Source organism: Athene noctua, chromosome 1 (genome assembly GCF_965140245.1).
Source record: "Athene noctua chromosome 1, bAthNoc1.hap1.1, whole genome shotgun sequence".
NCBI lineage: Eukaryota > Metazoa > Chordata > Aves > Strigiformes > Strigidae > Athene > Athene noctua.
In genome coordinates, this window is record NC_134037.1 from 155,255,502 (window position 1) to 155,278,022 (window position 22,521).

The 22,521-nt window shown below is 38.2% G+C and overlaps 1 long non-coding RNA gene across 2 annotated transcripts in view; it reads left to right on the forward strand.

Moving 5' to 3' along the window:
• LOC141971426 (uncharacterized) overlaps positions 1-22,521 on the forward strand; it is a 243,196-nt gene that overhangs the window by 144,183 nt on the left and 76,492 nt on the right. For both annotated transcript variants that reach the window (XR_012635278.1, XR_012635279.1), the window contains one exon: positions 189-237. This is a non-coding gene — a long non-coding RNA (uncharacterized LOC141971426). The remainder of the gene's footprint in view (positions 1-188; positions 238-22,521) is intronic.

A 22,521-nucleotide genomic window follows, 5' to 3' on the forward strand; every position in this document is an offset into this window, starting at 1 on the left:
GAGCATGGCTGAAGAAGCAGAATATTTGACTATAATACTCCGGTATTAATAGTAGGAAAGAAACAAATATGGGAAAGGAATTCCAAATGCATACAGGTATCTCATTTGGGGGCATATATTTGTTTGCTAAATTCCAATTCCCATACTGCTAATCATGATTGTTAATGTATATCTTTTATGACTTTCAGAGCATGAGAAGCCAACTTCAGGAGCATGCATTTTGTGATATCCTCAGCGGTAAGTACCCTACCTGCAAGCAAGTTTATTACATTTTTGTAGAGTGGAGGACTTTTCAAGACCACACTTGCTGCAGCTTAGTCACACAACAGCTTCAAATGTCGTTCTGGAATAATAGGGTAGTAATGTGATATACTCTATAATGAAAATCAGTGTAAAGCACAGGTGGCTGCTAGCATTTGTGTGGTCAGATATAAAAGCTTCACTATGGGTCCAAGCTACTGCTTTCCCACTTGAGGAAAGTATAATTAAAAGTCGTTTCCAGATGTGCTGGCACACATCTGCCATTTTTTAAAGTAAATTTTGCAAATACAAACTGAACTGTGTTGCATTCGTCATTATAAAGCTGTTGATGGGTTTTCAGGTAATAAAAAGGTTGTAAGCGTCAACATGCCCGCTGTAAAACTGAGGTGTCTTTAGACAACAGACTGTAGCATTTTATGTTTGCATTGTGTTCTTAGGATTTTCTGTGAGTAGTTCATAGCTGAGCTGTGGCAAATATGCAAAGTCTATCTGGACAAAAATTAACATTTATTTCATGAAAACATGAGAGGTGGTTCCTTGCTAGCGATTTTATTTGCTATGAGATAGATGCAGGAAATTTGGTCTTGTTTGTTTGTTCTCAGCGCAGCAAAATAAATGCTACCCTAAAACGTTAGATTTTGGTTCCTTTATCCTAATTTTCAAGATGTGTAAATAGTCAGAGAACACAAAAAATATAATGTGCTGAAAATTGACCTATAATTTGTCTCAAAAGAGAAAACAGAAGAAACTGTACATGTAGGCTTACATAATGCCTCCTTAGTGGAACTACCTTGAAAAAAATAAAGTAGAGCAAAATTCAGAAAAGGCTTTAAAATATTGTTGAGAGAAGATTACAGATCTTTTGATTTAGCTAAATACAGATTTTTAGAACAAATTTTTTCCTAATATCTACTTAATTTTGTTAGAAGTAGTCTTTCTCCTGGAAATGTTGTTATTAAAATAAAATCCCTCTTTCTTAAGAAAGTTTTTTGCAACTCCAGAAGTTTTACTTATTGCTGCTACTTGGAACAAGCACAAGGGAAGAATGCTCTGCCTGCCATATTCTTAACAACACTTCTTCTAACACTGCACCAATTACTGATACCTATGTCTTCCAGTTAATTTTGGAAAAAATACAAGGCTGGGACATATTACCTCAAAGGTCTCAGACTATTGACTGGACTAAATAATAAGAGAAATTTTTTTTAGATCTTATGTGCAATATTGCCTGACCTTTGCATATATGTCCTTTACTTACTTACGCAAATGTGACTTGTAGCATTCCTTGACAAGTGAGTCTAATCCTTAACATTTTAGTTTAGGGAATTAGTGACACTGGGTAAATTAAATGTTTTCTGGATGTTTCCTCTTAGTTGCACTTTTCCACACAGAAGTTTCTTTTTCCATTTAAATCTCTCTTTCTTGACTAAGCAGAATTGAAGCCCTCTTTTGAAGTGTGTATATGTTGGAATACTTCGCAGAAGGTTGAGTTAGAAAAACATCTGCTCAGATCAAATAATTTCTAATATAAAACTTAACATGTAGTCTGTACTGAAATGTTTGGATTAACTTCTCTGTATGAAACATTGTAAGTTGTTACAAAGGCATTGACAGATTCAGCAAGGGATTCCAAATGCAGCCTTGGTAGTAAAGATAGCAAATTGTCCTATGTGTTATTTTCTGTAATAACATAATAATTCAGTACAGTAACAAAGATATGTAAATGAGAGCATTCTGGCTTGACCATTTTCACGTCTCTGAGGTAGAGGGTCCAGATCAGAACATGACATCTGATCAGTGTGTGGGACATCTTGAGGACACAATTAAACAGATGATAATCAATAAGCAGGATATTAATAACTTCATAGTTAAAATGCTGATTTCAGCAATATTGGCTGCTAGTACAGCAGACCATTTTTTTACACTGTAGTGACCGGGTGTATTGTAAATGTTCTATCTTGGTATAAAGGCTCCAAATCTGTGCTACCAGTGACTGTTTTACAAGTAGGTATTTGCTAACACATGCACATACATTTAATATTAAATCACATTTAAATCACTGTTTGCCCAGAAGGTAGGACTTTAGTACCCAACTGTTACAAGTTCTTTTTTTTCTTCCTGGCAAAATGCCATTTGACATCAAACTCAGAAATATCTAGAAAAATACAGACATTCAGATGTGAAAATATGCAAAATGAACACTACCTAGGCACTTTACTCACAGTCTGTTGCAATTAAGTCTTGTTAGTGGTCACTCCCCTGAACAGGCTATTCACGTCAGAGACCGGCCCTGACCAGACCCACAACATAGCTCGCAATTTTGTACATAACCTTTTTGTGTAAAGGGTCAATTTTCATAGAAGCTCGGATGAGTTAGACAAAATAAGTAGCTTACTGAAAAAATAGATTACTTAAATACTGGGAGTTTTACATCATTGGTAACTTCAGAATTTTGAGTGCTTGTTCATTAATTGTATTCTTATTAATTGAAAAGTAAAATGCTGACTTGATTGGGAAAGATGTTCAGAAATCTTTTGGGCTGTGCATCAAGGGGCATGAAGAATGCAGCTTACTGGATGGCAAATATCTTGCCTTGACCAATAGATGCAAGGACGTATATCCCCTCAAGTGCAACAAACCTATCCAGAGTACTTAAAACAACTGAGGCAATACTTTTCTGTGTTAGAAACCTCTACCAGACACTGAGTACAATTTTATAAGAGGCCAGTTGATGACTGTGAGTGGAGAAACGGTTATGTATATATGATACCATTGCTGCTATTTATTGCCAATTTTGAAAGGACAGCCCTTTCTGAACATCTATATCCTTGGCTTTGGTGTATTCCAGAGTTCAACAAGTGCAATGCACCCTATTTCATCCAGGAAAAAAAATTGAAAACTGCTGCTTTATATTGCATTTTATCTGTATTTAGAACTTTCTTTTTGCCTTTGGGATTCAGTTGCTGATTTTATTACTTTTTTGTAAATTACAATAATTTCCAGCATTTCTACATCTTCCAGACACCTATTCTTCACCTTATGTTAAAGATATCCTTCTATGGCTTCAAAATTAGTTGCTATAAGAAAATAGTCTATAATGTTGGAAATCATTGACTAAGACCTTGGGAAGATTAAGCCACGGAAAAGGAGGACTCTTTAATATTAAGACCATTTAAAAAAAAAATCCCTAATGATGGAAAAATTCAGGGAGGAGAAATATTCAAGATATTCTTCAAAAATTTTCATGAAATGACTTTACAGAACTTAAAGATCGATCAGAAATAATTATCATGTGTGTCAAATTTTTTGACGTTTAAGAACTTTCTCCTCTGAAATAGTAAAAAAAGATAACATATCAGTTATTTTATAAATAAAGGTGAGGGGGAAGGTGAATCAGATCAACTTAAATATTTCATATCATTAATTTTGAAATATTTCATCTTGGTTTTCTAGATATCTATATTAGTTTGGGGGAGAAGAAAAAAATGTAACTTTGAACTTTAAATCAGAACTTTTTCAACTTGAAAATATCTAAATAGAATATTTGAGCTATTTTAAAACACTCACTGCTTTTTTAAATGGCAAATGAATCAACACATTTCCTTGCAAATAACTTTGCTTTTAATGAACCAGCTTTTTCTGAGGGAAAATAGTCTGAAATTTTTCCTGCTAACTGTATCATGTGACAAACATATTTTCTGCTTGTGATTTAGTTCAATGTGAAATTTTAACCAATTATCAATTTAGGCCATGAGTTTTCTTGTTCCTTCTTAGAGAGAATGAAGTAGATGATAGCAGAAATACATGGAAAATCTAGTTCAAAGGCTTTGGCCTTTGATAAGCTTCATATACTCATGTAAATAAGACCAATGAAACCACCAAAAGTTGCGTGCTTAGTGATCTACTCAAGGTCAGCATGTGTTACATCATTATAATATACCTTATATGAGACCTGCATACAGGTTGTTACACTGAAAATAAGCTTGAACACAGCCACGCAGTAAGTTGCCACCCTGAGCTTTCATCTCCTTTAGGTTTTTCCCTGGCACCTGGGAAACCTGTGCAGTACAGGGCTGTAGCCAAAGCAGTGTTACCTGCTGCAACATGACTAGCAGCAAGACAGAGTTCTTGGGAAACCAAAGGTGGTCTCCATGGACGCCTCATATCCTATTCTCTGGCTGCGTGACTTGTAACTGGGCTGAAATCCCTTGGTATTTTGCTGTTTCCTAATATCATCCTGTTGAAATGTTTCAGCATTGATTAAGGAAGGTTTAGAGACATGACTCTTAATAAGGTTGTCATTCAAACTGACTATACCATTGCTTTTTAAATTTCTTTTACAGGAATATCTGCTCTCAGCCAGAAATGCAGGCACTGTGCCTTCTATTGTGCAGGGTTGTAAGCTGTGGCACTAGCACTGAAGATGAATATATCCCCTCCTCACCTGTTTTGCTGAGACCATTTCTGTATTTTTTGCTAATCGAACACTTCAGAACTGAGATTATTTCTGATCGTTGTTGATTCATCTACTAAGGAAACTGAAAAGCAAATATGTTCTAAATATTTACTATTTCCAATTTTCTGTGATGAAACTAAGGGAGCTTTTTCTTTTGAGCAGTCCTTTCTCTTGTTAGAACTGGCTTCCAAGTTCAGATGATTAAAGGGATATTCTATATCTCTGAGAAATGAGCTTTAGCCATTTAGGAACAGGGCATGAGTTCCTCTCTCTGTCAGTAGTTCAGTTTAAAAGCATTTCTGCACAGTGAGTGCAGTTGCTGTTGACAGACAGTCCCTGCTTAGTTGTGAGTATGTTGGTATTCTGGAGTGTGATAACCCACTTTGGGCACTGTATAGCAAGAATGAGGCAGAGCACAATGACAGTAATCAGAGGTCTTGAAGGTCTGATTTACAAGGAAAGTTTGATTCAAGTGGAGTTATTAGCCAAATGTGTTAGGAAAGACAAGACTAACTAGTGCTGCCTTGTGGAAGCATGGTAGACTAGATGATCCTTTGTGTCCTCTTCAACCTATCCTCCCATTCCTCCCATCATTTCCCCCATTTTCGTATTACTTAACTCCCACCCACCCCCAACACACACAGGTTTTTAACATTTCAAGAAGAATTTGTGCACAGAGCTTCTCATTATTAAGTTTGTAAAGAGTTGTTAAAAAAAAATTTAACTTATTTCATTTTGATAATATTTCTTGTCTAGCAAACTGATTTGTAAGGCAAGAGCTGCTTTAGTGGATGACATATGGGAAGTCTCTTCAGCCTTTTTTATGGCTCCTTTTTGCAGTTGCGTTTTCTGTTACAGTGCCTGAATACCTGTGTTGCTTTCTGAAGTGAGGAAGAACAACCCTCCTGGAGCTCTTGGTCCAGGAGCAAATTCACTGTCCTCTGGTTTTAATTCATCCAGAGGTCCATGGTTCTCAGAGGTATCTGAAGTGTGCCACTGAAAATTCAGTGGGAAAGCCCCACTTCATTAAAGCTTAAATAAAGGGGAATACTTACTAGTGGATTGTGGATAGATGAGAAAAAACCAAACCAAACAAACCCCGAAACCCAAAAGCCTAACAAATTATAAGTTATTTCTACTTCAGGATGGCAGCTTCCTAAATGGCTAAGAAAGTGCCTATGGGAAGATCCTGTGCTTATAGGATAGTTGAGAATAAATTGGCGTATGAGCATTGTGGTAGTTTTGTTTGGATTTTACTTTAGCCTTTTCTTACCACTAAAAGAAACAGAAGTCTGCAATGCTGAGAATGTGTGTCTAATGCTAAACAAATCCTTTTGCACGTACAAAAGATGAGTACATGGAGTCTGTGTTTTGCCAGTGGATTCAGTAACATACTATGAATAAGCTTGGAGAGCATGCAAATGGCAAATTCTTGACAAAAAATGGTAAACTGCAAAGTCTTGTTCTGCTAGCTAAAGCTGCAGTAGACTACCATATCTTCCTTTAAAAGGTGATGCATATTGGACACTGACAAATGCATCAAATACCATCAAAGTTAGGTAGGTAGATAGGTAATTTCCTGTCAAAAGTGTTCAAAGTAATGTTCAGATTCTCTCATTTGATGTGACCTGGGGAGTTTGTAGGGCAGAATGTGTCTCATAACATGGTGAAGAACAGCTGTTTGTTTTCTCCTGAGCAATCAGGTATTTTACTCATTAAGTGCTGACTGTTTGCCTCCATGTTCTACAAGGCAAACTTACAGCCCCTGTCTGCCAGGAGGTTCTCAAATTGGAACACAAACATAGGCTGCAGAGAAAATACACCAGGACATCCAAAACAAGTCTGTTAGAAAACATCAACAAAAATAGGTGGACTAAGGGAGCAGAAGGGGTGTTAGAGATGCTTGTGTCTTTGAAGAAATTAAGGAAATTAAATTTGTGGCATTCTGCATACAAGTAAAAAAAAAAAAAAATCCAACTGTGTGGAACACAGGAAAGAAGGTGGTGAAGTACAAGAATATCATTCATGATGGAGTAAAAACCATGTGGTCTGACAATATAGCAAGGATGTGGGCAAGGTAAGGATTCTAGAAGGCAAATTTAGGTAGAAGCAGGTTTCCATAATGCATCCAAAAATACTAGGAACTGAATGGAAGGTATGTACTAAAATCATACTTACTAATTAGTATTTTCAAAGCCATATGGAATTCTTTAGAAGTCTCTTCTAAACGTCTCTTTCTGCAGTGTTTATCCCATCCATATTTAAGTTGTAGAAGAGAATGTAGTTGCCTACTTCCTTCCATAAACTGTTAACCCCAGTCCTCCCATATTTTTCCAGGATGTACCTTCAGCTTTTTACTGCTAAATTCAACACACTTTTTTTTTGCAGGTTTTAGACAATGCATTTGATGTTGTCTTTAGCATGATCTTTTCTGGTGTGTGAATTGTCTGCTGAGGTGCTGAAGAATATCTATTTGAACACCTCTAAGATGATAAATGAGGTCAAAATAATGGTAGGGACAATGTAGGAATTAAGCAGTATCTGGCCTTTCTGCTGTCCTTCTGTGCTTGTATTTCACGCAAAGTGTTATTCCTCTTCTGATTCAAAACAACTGATTTTTCATGGTAAACATTTTTATAATTAAGAAACTGGTAAGAGGAATTTTTATTCCCCAAAATCCTACAGAGGATCAGTATCAGAGGAATCAGAATTTAGAAATCTGATCTTGCAGTGGGAATTGAAGGAAACTCTATAAGAATATCTCTACAATGGATTTTAGACTCGTGATAAGATTGTGGAAACTGAGGAGCAGAAAAGGAAACAAATAGGGGTGTATTGTGACCTGAAGTTATGAAAAAGGTAGGAGGAAGGGACACCACAAGGAGATGGATAATCTGGGTAAGATTTCAAAGTTTTCAGAGCATACCCAGATCAAATCTCAGTGATCTCTGACATTTTGCCTGTTACAAAAAAAGCGCAACATTCCAGATGAGAAGTGTATGTTGAAAAATTGGTTTTAAGCTCAAATAATTCACTAGAGTGTGTTCATGAGTAATGAGCCAGGAAGCAGTGAGGAATCTATGATGCAGTCTAGAAAGTGAAATCACGGTTTTATGGTAGCATGGGCGACTGCTGATGTACAGCTATCAGACCAGAATGACTGACAGATTAAATTTGAAGTGTGACCGCTGCTTTATTCCATCTGTGAGGTGGCATTTCCAGAAGACCATATCAAACAAGATTTTTGGTGCTAAGAACCCCAAATACTCTTTTTTTTTTCCCCCCCCAAGTCTCAAGTTAAGTGTCAATATTGCTTGAACATATATAATTTTGTTGGTAGCTGGTCACGAGTGGTGTCCCCCAGGGCTCGGTTTTGGGGCCACTCCTGTTTAACATCTTTATGGATGATCTAGACGAGGGGGTCGAGTGCACCCTCAGTCAGTTTGCAGATGACACCAGGTTGGGTGGGAGTGTTGATCTGCTCGAGGGTAGGGAGGCTCTGCAGAGAGACCTGGACAGGCTGGAGCCATGGGCTGAGGCCAACTGGAGGAGTTTCACTAAGGCCAAATGCCAGGGGCTGCCCTTGGGCCACAACAACCCCCAGCAGGGCTACAGGCTTGGGGAGGAGTGGCTGGAGAGCTGCCAGTCAGAGAGGGACCTGGGGGTGTTGATTGACAGCCGGCTGAACAGGAGCCAGCAGTGTGCCCAGGTGGCCAAGAAGGCCAATGGCATCCTGGCTTGTGTCAGCAAGAGCGTGGCCAGCAGGGACAGGGAAGGGATCTGACCCCTGGACTGGGCACTGCTGAGGCTGCACCTCGATTCCTGTGTTCGGTTTTGGGCCCCTCACTACAAAAAGGACATTGAATGACTCGAGCGTGTCCAGAGAAGGGCAACGAAGCTGGTGAAGGGTCTGGAGCACAGGTCGTACGGGGAGCGGCTGAGGGAACTGGGGGTCTTTAGTCTGGAGGAGGCTGAGGGGAGACCTCATCGCCCTCTACAGCTACCTGAAAGGAGGGTGCAGAGAGCTGGGGATGAGTCTCTTTAACCAAGTAGTAAGCGACGGGACAAGAGGTAATGGCCTCCAGATGCACCAGGGAAGGTTTAGACTAGATATTAGGAAGCATTTCTTTCCAGAAGGGGTTGTTGGGCATTGGAATGGGCTGCCCAGGGAGGTGGTGGAGTCCCCATCCCTGGAGGTGTTTTGCCTGGAGGTATTTTACTCCAGGGTGGAGTAGGATCGACTTAACGCTGAGGAATATGGTGTAGTTGGGAACTGTCAATGTTAGGTCAGTGGTTGGACTGAATGATCTTCAAGGTCCTTTCCAACCTAGCTGATTCTGTGAATTTTTAAAATGTTCTGGAATGAATCATGTCATCTCACAGAACATCTTCCAGCTAGACCAAAGTCACTTTCCTCCTTATACACAACATGAGTACTGACACATGACTGAGAACAGGAAAACCCATCTTTTACTGCTAAGTATAGGAAATACTTGAAAAAAGATTTACAAAACAGAAGAGGAAATGGCCTTTGAGAAGGGGAGGCATCAGGGCCAATTATCCTAGAATTACAGTACTAGTTCAGCAGTTTTCTGTTTATTTTCCAGTATGTACACTCTTTTCTGTTTTTCTTCTTGATGGCTATACATACTCAAAGCCTCACAGTTAAAATAAGAAAACAGACTCTGAATTTTTTGTTCTGTTGATGTTGTAACAACAGATCTCTTCTCAGCAGTTTAATCTGCTATCACAAACATTAGCAAAATGTACTATATAATACTGTGTGCACCATATGCTAGTGGAAAATATACCAGAATAAAGTTGAAAGGATTTATTTCCAACACATTATTTGAGAAGTTAGGAAAGAATTGTGGTCTTGTTATACAGATGTCTTTTTATTTATTTGGGTCCATTGATGGTGAAACACTTCAGTCTTTACCTCTGAGAACAGCAAAGTGGTGACAAAGTGATTTTCACCACCCTATTAACAGCAAGCAAACAAAAATCCTAACTGAAGTTCAGATGGACTTTGGCGTGAAATTAAGAATTCAGTTTTGAAATATAAGCTTTCTATGTGAGTTTCCCATGTTTTTTTCCTTGAGGGTTTTTTGTTTTGTTTTGTTTTTTTCCCCTCTGTCACTTAGCTACTGCACGTTCTTCTTTTATGTTTTTCCTTAGAGCTCTTTCTTCAAAATAACAGGGCGCTCAAAATGCTGCAATATAGGCCTGTTGTACTAGAAAGCTGCAGAGGCACCACACATGGGTTACTTCTATTGGCTTTCTCTTCATTTTGAAATCCAGTCAGCAAGTTGCATTTCTGGATTTTGAAACTCTACAGTGCTCACTGTAGTACCACTTTGGGGCATCTCAGTTTTGTCCCAGAGTTGCTTCTGCTTTCATCTTGGTCAGTTCTTGTCAGCCCCTTCCTATTGCTTATTCCCAGTGTTACTCCTGCCTCCTTTTCCTTGTTGGAAACATAGGGTAAGCTTTTCATCACGCATTCATTGTTACTTTTGTAAAGCTTTTGCTAATACTGGTTATGAGCTGTAGTGTCTAAAAAAAAAAAAAAAAAAAAAAAGGTGGCATCATGTCATAAGGTTCTTCTCTTCAATTAAGTTATTCCAAGTTTACATTTATGCAGGTGATTAAATGAGATTCTTGTGTGGGGTTTTTTCAGTGCAGTACTTCAGCTCAGCTGGGTATGCATTTACCCATGAAGCACAGTATTTCCTAACAGATTGCATTAATTCCTTATAGTTCAGTTGTAGCTTCGGAAGAATTTCCTATTGTTTCTAGTGTAGAGATAGAAACCATTTACTGTGTCCTCAGTGGAGGCAGACAGAAGTAGAATTTTGGAATTGTTCATTGGAATCCTTTGACTTTGTGATATAGTTCTCAGGCAACCATTCTTGGAGAGTTTGGGGGTTGTTTCCATCATCTAATGTAAAAAGACAGTTCAGAAAAAGAAGCAATTGGAATTTCCCTCTGGAAGAGCCCCTCTCTGTCCATTGATGGGCATGGAAATGTGTCTTCTTAACTGAGGTAAGTTAGATACCAAAAATCAAGCAACAGGAAAGTCGTTGCACTTTGTTTTCAGCTCTTGTAGTGCGGGTTATTAAGCTTGAGGAAAAGTAGAGGGGGATTCTTATAACTGGTCTGAAGTAAACTTCAAAATTCCACCTCACTCTCTTCTCCAAGGTTTGAAGTAGTGCGCAGTCTTCTTATGCTTTGAAATCTGCATCACTTTTTCATTATGGACAGTGCTATGTGCCTCTAAACAATAATCCTTCTGTATTTTAAGATGGGAAGAACAAGTTCTGTGTCAGAGACCATATTCACCTCTGATATTTGCTGAAAGTTTGTTCATTGCAAAACTCTCACTTATGTATCTGGAGTTACATTTTAGACAGTTTTATCCCTGAAGACCAACTGTTAAATCATCATATCTTTTATTATAAATTTAAGAAAATATTAATAACATATCTGAAGGATGAAGATAAATAGAGAAGTTGGCTTGTGCCTTTACATTTATACAGTGCTAATCATAAGAAGGATGTAAAAGCTGCCATTTTTGTGAGAGTTTGTCTCAAAAAATAATCTGAGCATATAAAATAAGGGACTTGAAAAGAGATTGTACTCAAAGGATTGTCCTTTGCTCCTCACACAGTACTTAAAGTTCATTCCTGCTTTTTTTCTGACCATTATGAATACACAAATGACATCCTGCAAAACCTACTGTAATGCAATGTTCTAAATGCCAGTCAGATAATATATGAAGAAATTTATTACATATCATAGGGTAGGACTGGAGGTGAAAAACAGACATGGTCTCAAATGCCCTTGTGTAGCTGAAGAATGGCATTTCATAGCAAGTTGGCCTCATCAGAAGATGTGAGCACAAGTATTCACAGTATCTTTAGAGTGCATCTCTCTCTAGGCACAGTGATTCTCCGTTTCTTTGAAACAAGCTGTCTTATTACTTAAAAAAAATTATCTAGTATTTCATTACTGTGATATGAAAAATTTCTTCAAAGAAGCAATTTTTCTCTAGGTCTGCGTGTGGAAAGTGAAGCTGAACAAAACTCTGACAGGTGCGGGTTGGGGTAAATAATGAATTATAAATTACAATTGCAGAATGATAAAGCAAACCATATAAAAATGTGGAAGTAGCAGGTAAACTATATTCTTGGAAAAGTATTGAGCCAGTGAGGTGTAGAAATATATTGCTTCAGCAGTGCTTCCTCGATTTTGTCTCATAAAAGTCAGTGGTTTTGAGTTAGTTTAAAATAATGGATATTCTGAGCGGATTAATGGACTGTCTGTTGGAAGTAAAATCAGCACACATTTTGGGAATTTGATAATGCCATGCTCTGTAAGATGACTTTCAAATTGTGCAGCACAGGTACAGTAACTGTGTGATAGGGCAGTAGGTAGAACTTGTTGCATCTGTACTACACTAGGTTTTAATAAATTCTATAGCAATAATGAAAACTGATCTGCTCCTTCATGGCTAAACATGGTTCTGGGATTTCAGTATGTGGAGAAGTATTGGCTTCACAAGCAGCCATGTGTTTTTAATTCAGCAGTCTTAATTACAGGAAATTTAATGATAATGAATAGTAACAAAGAATAAAATAAAAAGGAAGAAAAAAGACAAAAGAGAACTTAGTTTCCATCCAAAGGAAAGAAGCATTTTGGTAGTAAATCGGTGCCTTTACATTGGAAAATTAATTTGTTGTACTTAGAGCATATATGCTGTTACCAGTTGTCCTTTATGTTGTTTTTGCTTTCCTTTTTATTTCTTCTCTGGTTTCCCTTTTATGGCTACAAATATCTATTTAATAATTGGAAGAACATTATGTTAACGCATGATCCTAAGCAGGAAGGCATCTGGTGTCTTAAGAGTTTGGTAATAGAATATCAGATTTTGTCACTGCTATAAAGTCAGTAATAAACTTAGGCAAAATTTCAGCCCGGTTGAACAAAAGTTTTTCCATTGACTTCAGTAGAATCAGAATTTCATTGCTGGGGTGTGATAAGCAAAAGCCTGAGTCAGTCTGTGGCAAACAGAGGAAAGCTGCCTGTTTGATTTGCCTTGGTGGAGGCCTGAAGCTATCTCCTGACTTCTTGGTTGCCCATGTTTAGGCTGAAAAGGCCATAATCCCTTTGTCGGTATCATAGAGGTATCCATCCTCTGCAGCTTGTACCTTACTCTGTAGACTGTCTGATGGCTGAACAGGCAGAAAGGTATGTAGTGTTTTGTTTGTTGGGTTTTTTTTTTTTCAAAAGTGCTAGAAAGGCAGTTTGGAGGAGCTGTTGCTGCTGTGCCCTCTCTGCTTTGACTTTTAGTAATAAGACTTCAGTCTCCCAGTTTTGTAAGACATCAAAGAATGAAATAACCAAGAAACAAATGTTCAGCATTTGGCACCAAATTAAACATGATGATAAAGTGTAGGATCCTAAGCCTGGAAATCTGTCCAGTTAAAATACCAAATGATCCAATTACAAATAAGAGACTATTTCATACTATTCCTGGGGAACCATTGAGGTCATTTGCTCATGGTGATTCACTGAGTGAAGCACTGTAATGGCCAACAGCAGCAACAGCTTACGTTAGACAGATTTCATTCAAAATTATTTTTGATATAGGCTATAGTCAATTAACTATAGTGCTCCCCATGGTCAAATGTTATCGCTAAATTAATAGTTTTACCTAACTGTTGGTAGATTTATTTATGGGCTGCATATCACAGCAACATACATAGATTTATAACATTAACAAGGTGAACTGGTTAGTGACGCAGCTTGTCTGGTAACCATTTGTTTGCATATAGAATTAGTCACATTTCAAAAATACAAATTTGCAAAAGCCTGCAAATTCCAAGTAATGTCTCACAGTCACATTCTTAATTTTCCACACCTTTATTAAAAATATCTATTGAATTAATTTTGAAATTGACTGAAACTTCCTTTTAACTTCAGTGCAATTATGCTTTCAATTTAAGAGGTATTTTTTCATATCCCTTCTTATGGAAAGTTCAGTAGCAGCAAAGACGATGTTAGAAACTTAAAATGTTGAGTTAATTTTTACTCTCAATCCAGTAAAATTTTAAAACCTATTTTGTAGCACACGGCATTATTTAAAGAACAAACAAAAAACTAAGAGGGTTGCTTTTGACACCTGAAATGCCTTAGGTTTTAAAGTAATCTTACTGCTTAATTTCCTTTGGAACTTAAAAAAAGTCTAGTATTTTTAAACCCTGAGGAACTACACTGACTCTCACCCAGTCATTTCTGGTTTCTCTGTAGATACTTATGAGCAAAGATCAGGACACTAAGATAATAAGGATTTCTGCCATCTTTTCTTTAAGTTAGTACATCTTGATTAACTTTCCTTATTTTCTTGTTCTTGGTGGGTGTCATGCCCTCAACTACATGCTAAAAACTGAAAAGATGGGAAGGCATGTTTGTAAGCTAATGAACTTTAGCTATTTTAATTTCTTATGCTTAAACACAACACATTTTGTGCATGGTGTATATAAAAACCTGGTGTGATGCAGTACAAGAAGATGGAGCCAGACCGTTCTCAGTGGTATTCAGTGAAGAGATGAGGCGATTCCATTTAAAAATAATTTTTAAAACCACAACTTTTTACTGTGGGGTAGTCAACACCGATACAGGGTGCTCAGAGAGGCTGTGGAGTCTCCATCCTTGGAGATATTTAAAACCCCACTGGACATGGCCATGAGCAGCCTGCTCTGACTGTCCCTGCTCTGAGCAGAGTTGGCTCAGACAATCTCCAGAGATGCCTTCCTGCCTCTGTCTTCTGTGTGAGTCTTGGCCGATGTAAGAACTTTAAAAACTATAGGTTATTTTAAACTAATAATCTTATGGAGACACAAATTAACCAGATTCTGAAATTGTATTTGCACTTCATGATGTAAAATGTATAGCTAATATGTATTTAGGGTAGTATCTAAAACCATTCTTAAGATAGAAGTTGCTAACTCTGTTACTAAATTAAAAATCAAAGTGGTGGTGGTGGTGGTGGGTTTGTGTTTTTTTGTTTTTTGGTTTTTTTTTTTTTGTTTGTTTGTTTTTGTTTTGTTTTGTTTTGTTTTTGTTTTGTTTCTGTCATCATAAGCCAGAAGATTCTGAAGGGTAAAACCATAGAATTTGAAAAAACAGAAAATTCACAATGTTAATACTATGTTTAAAAACATGTCCTGGAGACAAACATTAACTAGCTGAAAAATAAGTAAATTAGGAGCTTTTAAAATGCTGAGTTGCACAAATCATTCATAATATCACTGTATGTTGACTTTCCATTCTTCTTTTGTCTTTACTTCTAATAAAAGTGTGTGTTCTCCCTGAAGCTGCCCTGGTATTTTAGGAGCTTTGCTCTGCCTCTAATTCTGAAAACTCTACAGTGCATATTTACATGCATCTTCGTCAGCTAAAGACTTCAGTGGGGTTTAGCATGCAATACAGTGATGTTTCCAACATGTTTATTTCTTGTACTGTGATGGTACTCACAGGCTGAGCCCAGAGCCCCTCACTGTGCTAGGTGCTGTGCAGCACACAGCAGGAGATGTTGCCTGCCCAAGGAGCCTCTCCTCAAGCACAGAGTCAGGATGAGCTCCACAATAGTCTCCACGTATGATATGAGTATCCTCCACCTTCCCCCAGCCTCCTAAGGGGCATTTTGGGGGGTATCTTTCCTTGTTTTAGTTACAATTTTGTAGTTCTTGAAAGTAAAAAGGACACATAAGAGAGGAAAATAAATTAAGGAAGTGGTGGTATGGCAACATTTGGAGCCTCAGAATGAGCAGGTGGAGAAGTATGTCTGGTGTCTGACATTTATACAGTGTATTTGCATGCCAAAAAATCTTGTAAAAAGGGTTAATAGTTGTTTTGTACTTGCAGTAGTGGATAATGCAAAAAGTACAGCTTCCTTTTTTTTTTTTTCCTTTTTTTTTTTTTTTTTAATTTGTAGGCAGTATATGCTAATAGTTGTGTGAAGAGATGTGGCTTCTAAAGTGGTGACCTTTTGGCTGCATCATTACCTAATGTCCTCTTCAGTAAACAAAAACCAAATTCATATGCAGTTCTTTTACCTTTAAATTAGCATTGCATTTTTAGTATTTGCTTGTCTACCTGTGGAATTTTTTTTTTTTTTTCCTGAATGATAGTTTAAAACAATAAAACAAAACTTTGAATAACATGCGTGGACATGCTTTAATATATTCATAAGTGATCAAAATACAGGACAGAAATCACATATGCTGCTCTGCTGCAACTTTCAAGGTTCAATCCATCATTTTGGAACCCAGGGGGCTGAGATTTGACATCCTGCCTAGAAACCATACTTCAGATTGGCTGGAACTGTGCCATCTTATGTTCAGGTTAAAAGAGCAGCAGTAATTTGTCTGGATAGCACTTTAACTATGCACAGCAAATCATAAAACCCATTTTCAGTAATAAACTTGAAGATAAAATGGGTCCATTTTCTTCATTTCCTGATCCATACAGGATTTTCATCATTTTGATGCAATACCATGGAGTTTGATGTTATAAAAATGTAGATTTCTGTAACAATCTTTAACAAATTAGCAGTTTTATTTAGCATATGTATACTATGTGGGAGATTTCTTTTTGGCATTTAGTGGAAGTATTTTCCTATTGTTCTTTGAAACTGAAAATATGAGAATAATTTCATAGTAGGAGTTAAGTTTATATGGTTGCCACAATAAATAAAGCCTGATTGTAGACTTTTTCAGCTGTAAATACCAGATGTGAAAATACTCTATCCTGTTATATTTCCCCCCCTTTATGTCTTAGTATAGCTTGCTTGCAAGGGAGTAGCAAATGCAAATATTTCCAGAAACTCAATTAAAATGTTTTAAGAATGTATATAAATATGATTTTTATTTATGGTTCTGGATTGTAATGATTTTAGATTTCAACCTTTTGTGTGCACCTTGTTTGCAAGTGTGACTCTACCTGAGCAGCAAGGTCCAACTTAACTTGAGAGAGTGTAGTTTTCTGTGTAACTTAGTAACCCAAGGGATGTCCTAGGGTGGACTTTCCTCAAGGAGATGTGCCAGTGAGCACAGCTGAGAGGGTGTCTGGTCAGAGGCAGCCACACTCACCTGTACATGGAGGCTGTTAGCTTCAATTCAACTCATTTTGGATGTTGCACAGTTTGGGTTCCAGCATTGGCTTCCTTCTGATACAAGTCTGCAGAAGCTTTGTGTGAAATCAGGCCCATCCACTGTAAAAAACAACCCAAAATGTCATGCTGTTCATTAGGCACCTTGTGGCTTGACAATTAAATGGACTATCCAGCCCCTCTGAATCCTTAGTGCATTTATGTCAGTAGCCTTCTGCCAAGTGCCAGATCTCTGATTTTTCTTTTTCACAGAGCCATTTCTCTCTCTATGTTTCTACTAGGACCTCTCTTTCAGCTCCCCAGGCCTCTCCCTTTTTTGATATGCTTTCAACTCTTAAAAGTTGCTAAGCCAAAAGGAAAACCCCATGTCACTCTTCCTAACTCCCATCCCCCATTTCTGAGTTGAGAAGTTACATTTGCAAGATACATCTTGCACCCCTGTGTGCTGCCTGTGCATCACCACTGTGGCTAGCACAAGGGAAGGTTCCTTCTCTTACCTTTTCTTCGGTACCATGGGGCTTTTTGACACTGTTGGCGAGACAGCTTGTCTGTGTTACTATATTGTTGTAGCCTAGCCTACCCTACTGAAAATACATTCTTTCAAGTTGTTTGTTTCCTTTAAATGATTTACCCCTTTGAAAATGCCTCTGGATTAAGAATTTATGGGAATATAGTATACTGGTATTATACATGTACTTTACTGGGGCAGCCTAACTAGGGGAAATGAAATGTGTTTCTGTATATTCCATCTTCCCCTATGGTAGTTAAGTGAGAGCAGACTGCAGGATAGCATTGTGCATCTTGGTGGCCACACAAGCACTTTGTATTCACTGGAGACTTGGAGGTACGACAGCTGCATATAAATATGCATAGTTGGAGAGATTCATGATTGTGTCTCATTCTAGGGCTGATTGGCTGTAGTGCTGCCACTGCAAATCAATGAGCGTTTTCCTCATCTATCAGCTGCTCGCTTGCTTGAAAGCAGACAAAATAGTTAAAACACCAACAGCCCACAGAGGGCTCCTGAGTGAGTGAGACTTGTTTGCCACAGCACTCAAAACATTACCCTGAATCTACAGTAGCTCTCAGTAGATGAATTTAGCACTCAGCAGATTAATTTAGCTCCCAGTGTGCTGGATTTAGAAAGAAAAACTAATATAGATGAATACATTCTGTTCAGCCAGCATATTTTGTTTTGCAACAATACACATGTCTTATTTGAACTGCAATCTGGTTGGAAAGCATTTTGCGAATGGTGCATTGGTCATAAAAATGAGTCATGCTTGCTCATTTTTTAAAAAGCTCTCATCTAGTGCAGATTAAGGAAAAAGGTATTGAGCAATTCACTGGAGAAAGTATTGGAATTTTAGCCATCTCTGCTGAGATTTGGGCAGTTTTTTAAGGTAGACTTTGACTTTGTGTTGCAAAAAAAGTAGCAACAGCTTTTCACAGTGTTACCTGCATAGTCTAGGTGATGTGTACCATGGTTACTCATGGTTACTTTGCTCATTTGCTTCATGGGCAGGATTCAGGAAGGGTTTTCTTGGAAGGATTTGCAGGCTGGAAGTTGAAACAATGTCTCATGGCATTGGGAAGAGCTCTCAAGGTGGTTAAATTCAGGATACAAAATCCATTGTTTTATGACTTCAGTACAAGCTTTAGCTTTCTTCCTTAACCTGGAAAATGTCACAAGGAAATTGAGACTAGATTGCTTATGCATGGTAGCAGAGTGACTAGCTTGCTTATGATAAGGGTAATGCTTATTATTTCAGGAGCTGGGAAACTCAATAAAAAGATAAAGATATAAAATCAAGCTATCAAACTCTCCAAGCTGAGGATATAATTTACCTGGCTTTATTTAAATATTAAATGGTCAGGGAAATTAGAAGAAAAATGATACAAAATGGCAAGCTGGATTTCTTAAGTAGTATTCACAGTAAATTAGTATCTCATATGAAAGACTAACTCCCAACGCATCTTCCAGAGCACTTCTTGATAAACAATTTCCACTACCAGCAGCAGAATGATTGTTATAAAGCATTCTTTCCGTATAACATTTTTTTTAAAAAAAAAACATTTCAGAATGGGTTGAAGAGCAAATAGCTCCTTTCTGTTGAGTCAGTGCCATACAGTGCAGATCTAATTTACTCGGGAGGATCTCAATTGCTACAGTGATGGGTGCTTTATAGTAGTGATTCCCAATTCTATTTAATCAAAGGACTACCAAACCTTTTGGAGAACACAAACCAAAGATCTTCCTCTTCAGTGACAGTGCCGTCATTTTCATTTATCAATAGATAAAAATTAAGCAAAACTTTGGATGCTCTTTTATGAGGTTTGTTTTCCCCATTTCTTTTTGTACTGGCTTGCATGGGTAGGGATGTGTGTATGTTGTCTTCTTGCTCAGTTTTCAAATCCTACAATATTTTTGGACATTGTCTTGTAATATCTTACAGGCTACCAGCAGCCTTTAGTCAATAGATTGAGGAGATGAGGACCAGAGGAGGCTGGAGGCCTGGTTCATATCTTTGCTAGGAGTCTTGCACATCAGACAGTAAAGTGGTCTGTGCACAGTTGTTCTCTTTCTTCTAGATGGTAAATGTTTTTAGTAAGAGCAGGTGAAGTGGAAGTCTCTCAGACATAATGTGGGATTTTATGGGTTCTCCTGTGTGGACGATGAGGCACAGTGGTGCGGCCAGAGGGGCACTGTGGCAAGGCAGTGACGCCTTACCATCCCTTCTGGCTCCTCTTTTCCAGGAGGAGTGTGAATTTGTTATGAGTAAATCCTCCTGCTGGAAAAGGGGAGTGAACCAGCACTGTTCCGCATGGACATGGCAAGGCTGGCCAGCGTGCAGGCAGTGAAGCTGCACTGTGTTTATTCTCTTCCTGCATACTCGGAAGAGCAGTAGTATGTGGTGCTTATGTACCTTTGTGTACAAATTATATGTGCCAGGGCCCTGAGCACATCCATTCCCCACCTCCACTTGATGTTTGGCTGCCTTGGCTTGGGACACAGGTGTCCAGTCTTGAAGAGAGCTGTGAGAAAATTCAGTGGGGCTCACCCTCCTCTTCAAAGCTGCATTTTGGCCCTGGCCCAACACACAACACCCCTTCCCAGCCCTTGGCCCTGCTGAGCCAGGCACCATCCCAACCCCAACCCCTTCCCATCCCATCTCAGGGGCTACCTCCCGAGCCAGGCCCAAGGCCTTCAGCAATGACTGGGTGTGGCTGGGCCGTTGCTGACCCTGGTCACCATCCCCAGCCTGGCTCAGCTCGCCTCGCTGGGTGCTGTGGGAAGGGGCTGGTCAGAGAGGAAGGGCACTGCACCGCCCTGGCAGCCCCATGGCCCCGGCCTCGCCTCTGCAATCTCATATCAGCAGTGGAGCAGGGACAGAGATGTAGAAGACGGTTCTTTGATGCAGCCCTGAGCAACATTTGAGCCATCCTGGAAGCAAGGCGAGGTTTCTGTTAACTGAGATCCAGCTTTTTATTGGTGCTAGTTTTAAGTCAGACAATCTTTTCTTTTCCTTGGTTATGTTAAGATGGTTTTATAGGTAGATAAAGTCTGGGAAAGCTAATGCTAACTCACAAAAAAGCAAGCTCTATTGCTAGAAGGCCTTTGTGAATGTTGCAAGATTGAGTACCCTAGAGTGTTAGCCTCCACAGATATGTTGGGTAATGGGAATTTTTGGTAGTTAAGCTTTACTTTTGGTAGTCTGAGCTTTTGACCTTGCAGAAGGAACCTCATCTTCAGTGTTTTCTCCACTGCCTTGGGAGGACACCTCAACATCCTGCTGCTGCAAATCCTTACCTTCCACAGTCTGCTTCATTCATCTCCTCCTCCTCTTTTCAAGGTTTCCTTGCGTTCTTGGCAACAGCTACAGAGGAAATTAAAGGCTTTATTTCTAGACTAGCTTCAGATGTCACAAATATGGAGGCCAGTCTCTGAAAATCCAGTTCTAAAAACTTCAGTGTTTATTGTTTTCTGTGCTTCCCTGCCAAGATCATCTCCCTGCTGTGGCAAAATACTGCCATCTGTAAGATGTATCAAGTTAAATGTTAGCGTGTTGGTACTTGTGAATGCCATACGCTCATTCATGGCCTTGTTATGGTTTAAGATTGTGCCAAACTTCATGGCATGCAGGGCCTTGTTTTGAATGTCTTTTTTTTTTTTTTTTTTTCCCCCCTTTTAATTCGGTCTGGCCTAGTTTAAAAGTTACAGCTTGTGACACATCCATAAGTTAGGGTGATTTCATCTAGATGTACTCTTACGCATAAATGGTCATTATGGCTCTAATGTGTATATGGAAACAGAGATAATATATGTTGGTAGAATTGACGTGCCTGTACATTGTAACATTATAACATGTCCCCAGCAGTGTAGCAGTAGCGCTCCTGTAACTTATCATGTAGAATATTTGCTTTTAGAAGATTTATAGACATTAATTAATCTCAAAACTTGTTTTTACTTAATAATTACAGTAACATTTATACATTTATACAAACATAGTTTCATGATCATATTAAATGAGTTAGAAACACAGTTGTCTGTTTCTTCCCAGCAGCACCATTGACCATTTTTTCCCATTTCTGTGACTTAATTTTAAGCTGCTATTGTCAACATTCTTGGTAGTGTTTAATTGTTTATAAATGATAAAGTGAACTAGATAACATGTTCAGATTTCCACCTGTATACAAACTATACTTTGTCAGAGGGACAGGACCAAACAAGAAATATAGGTGCAATCTAAGCTGTTTAAATGGACTTTGCATTGTCATGTGTTCTTTCCTTCTTCTCTTGAGAAACTTAAAGAAGATAAAAAATAGACTTAGGTTGACTTGATCAATCCATGGGTTATGGAAAGTATTCAGTTTGAAGCAGATAGAATAATTCTTCTGTTATTTAGAAATAATATTTTGTTTGTTTTCGAATTCACAGAAGGGTGCATCTAGAGTGGCACAGTTTTAGTCCTAGGAAACAATAATTTTCTTTAGTGAGGAACAAAAACATTTTAGTTCCAAAATTTCTACCTGTCCACTTGAAATAATTTTATTTATGATTTTTATCTACGTTAAGCATATGATTGACAATAGTATTGCTCTTCTTCACCTTTTCTTCTTCTTTCCCCTGTCCCTGCCCCCCACTTCAGCAGACTTACCTGTCTGATACAGATAAAAATTTGTAATAACTTTTTCTCTGAGGAGTTGTACTGGCAAAGTCACAGTGGCTACCTCTGTCTGCTATCTCTGTGTAGGCAGTATTTCTCCATGATATACTGGAGCTGTCTCTTCAAAATAGGTAACATACTCTAGAATTGTTTGGTGCATGGGCAAAATCCCAGTCTTCAGTAAAGTCTTAAGGTAGAAAAAGTGGATATCATTGTCCTGAATAGAATAATGATACTGGAGAATTTTGATCTTTTTTCTTCATATTTGATAAAAGCTTTGACAAATGGTGCAGAGCAGTATGATGTGATGGACCATACTTTCCTGAGGCAGATGTCTTTATATCAATGGTCTACTTTTTTTTTTTTTTTCCTCCCAGAAAAGAACTTCTAATAATCTGTAGCTGATCTTGAACCTTGAACTTGATTTTAGTTTTGCTCTACATGTTGGATATTCTCGAAGATTT